We start from the raw sequence: 2,967 nt of genomic DNA on the forward strand, positions 1-2,967 counted from the left end.
GAGAGGCCAGCTGCAATGTGAGGCCAACTCAGGAGGGAAAGTGTAGCACACCCTGTCCCCTGAGCACCTGGTTGCTTGTCAGTGCAGTAACAGGGCCTTGAAAGGCTTTTCAAAAAGGTCTTAAGAGACATTGAGAATCCACTGCTAAGCATCTCTGCAAAGAGTTCTTGTGTGTACCTGCCTCCCAAGATGTAGTTGTCCAGGCCAAAGAATACCCTTTCTTCCCCCAGCTGATGGGGGATGCCTCCTCTGAATTTAATACTTTGCTCCCACTTCCCCGTGTTCACATGCTCCCCCCTTCTGGTCTTGGATACCCCTGTCTATTTGAAGGAAGTGCCCTTCCTTCCTTCTTTCCTTCCTCCACACAATCTCCCATCCCATGGGACTCTGCAAGCTGGGAAACTGGAGACCAGTAAAGTACTGGGTCCCAGCAAGGAGCCTGAGAGGGGCCATAAAGAACGAAACTAGAATTCGATGAGAACACCAGCAGAAGGGTCTTTAACTGTGGTAGAAACTGCAGGGACCATTTAAGATCATTTAAGAGCCTTGGTTTGGTGGTTTTCAGCCCAGAAAGGAAGATGCCACCTGAGCACCCGCAGCCACACAGTGCAGCAAGGAGGCAGGATTAGTCCCACAGACCCGGGGTTTTTAACTGGCACGTGCACAGCCCCGAACGTGCCTGTCCCTTAGGGTGCCACATCGCTGGGTTGTGTCTCTACTGGAGAGCAAGGTGTAGCCAAAAAAATGAGGATAAATATCTCCTCTGTGCCATTTCAGACCTCTACAATCCATGCATGTTCACAGGTGGTGTTTTGCTGGTCTTTGAGACCACAGGAGTACAACCATCCCCACTCTCTGTCTCCCAGCCTAGAGAATACATGCATCAAAGCAGATGATCTCTCTCTGCCACTCATTTCTTAATGCCTCCCTGGTTCCGTCTTCTAGGTATAAGAAGTGGGGAATGCTTGACGGATGGATGTTTGCACTGGCTGCCAGACCATAAACTTGCAATTCTTGGAATCCACTGTCAAGGCTGGCCAGGCTATCACACCACGGTAGGAGCACATTTACTTCAGCCAGTGAGCATAGAGGCTTGCCTGTCATTTCAGACAGATTTGGTATTTATTGCTTTGTACCAGATGGATGGGTGGACAATCTTATAGTTGTGACCTAAATCAACATTATATATATAAATTCAGTCCTTGGGATAGGCACTCAATCTTTAAATGGCAGCATTACAAAGCCAATGCTCTGAGAGGGAAAAAAGAAAACACATGAGAACTTTCCATTCTGCTCTCGTCCCTCTTTTCTCCAGAGTCATACCTGCTGGGGTCCGCTCTGCCTCTCAAAACTGAATTCTCCAAGCGAGAGCTGGAACCGACATTTAAGAGAAATACCATCCCCAGCTGTCTGCTTGGTGAGCACACCTCAAACCATTTCAGCATCGCCTCCTCTAACTGGTGTCTGAAGGAGCCAGTTCTGACCTACAGCCTTGGGCTGATCAGCTGCCGAGCCTAACATAGGAGAACAGGGAAACGTGTTTCACCAAGCTCTTAAAAATACTTAGTCCTATAAAAGGAAAAGCTACATTTAAAAATGAATAGAATGCCAAAACTAACAAAGTAATGAATCAAGACAAGGTCATGCCTGTAGTCCCTCTCCTCTCTCCAAAGGGCACAGTGGGACAGCTGAGCGGGCCAAGAGACAAACGAGGGAGAAAGGGAGATGAATATTTAAAAGTAATGGCTGATCTAGAGCATGTGGGTCAAGCAAGTTTTTTCCTCTTTCAGCATACGTGAGCAAGGCAGCACTCGAGCAAACTCAAAGCTGGTAACATTTAAGACTTAAAAGGGAGCAGGTCAAAAGATGCCAGACTACGCGATCTCCCCTCAATCACTTTTCCAGAAAATATCACTGAGGCCAAAGAACTAAGATGGTCCAAAAACCAAAGAACAAAAGCACTTGGTGTTCGTAGGAACGAGAACACGCTTGACTGGACTGCAAATGGCCAAAGCATGCAGAATGCAGAAACCCACAATTCAAAAAGTCAGCGTAGCGTAGCAGAGAGCCTTGCAAGAGCAATGGCAAGAGCTCCAGACCCCAGCATCCACAGGAGACGTGTAGCAGCTGCTCTGCTGCCACCGCCTCCTGGGAAGCCTAAGGCAGGCACGAGGGGACCCGCTCTCCCCAGGGGACCCTCCTCTGCCCCTGCTGCTCCCTCGGGAGGCTCTCAGCAATGGTCCAGTCTTGCCAAAAGCATGCCCAGGGCCTTTATAAGCCTGTGCTCTGCAAGAGAACGGAGGAACAGACAGCACACGGCCTCTCTCATTCTGGGCCCAAGAGTAGCTGGCACCCAATGTTGTACTCATCCAAGCAGGGAAGAATGACTTTCATAGAATCATAGAATGTTTTGGGTTGGAAGGGACCCCTAGAGGCCATCTAGCCCAACCCCCTGCAGGAGCAGGGACACCACTAACTAGATCAGGTTGCTCAGAGCCCCGTCCAACCTGGTCTTGAATGCTTCCAGGGATGGGGCCTCCACTACCTCGCTGGGCAACCTGTTCCAGTGTTTCACCACCCTTATTGTAAAGAATTTCTTCCTTATATCTAGTCTAAACCTACCCTGGTTTAGTTTAAAACCATTACCCCTTGTCTTGTCACAGCTGGCCCTACTAAAAAGATTTTCCCCATCTTTCCTATAGGCCCCCTTTAGGTATTGAAAGGCCGCAATCAGGTCTCCCTGCAGCCTTCTCTTCTCCGGGCTGAACAAGCCCAAATCCCTCAGCCTGTCCTCATAAGAGAGGTGCTCCAGCCCCCGGATCATTTTTGTAGCCCTCCTCTGGACCTGCTCCAACACTTCCATGTCCTTCTTGTGCTGAGGGCTCCAGAGCTGGACGCAGTACTCTAGGTGAGGTCTCACCAGGACAGAGTAGAGGGGCAGAATCACCTCCCTCGACCTGCTGGCCA

The sequence above is a fragment of the Egretta garzetta genome, unplaced genomic scaffold, assembly GCF_000687185.1.
Source record: "Egretta garzetta isolate BGI_Z169 unplaced genomic scaffold, ASM68718v1 scaffold383, whole genome shotgun sequence".
Taxonomy (NCBI): Eukaryota; Metazoa; Chordata; class Aves; order Pelecaniformes; family Ardeidae; genus Egretta; species Egretta garzetta.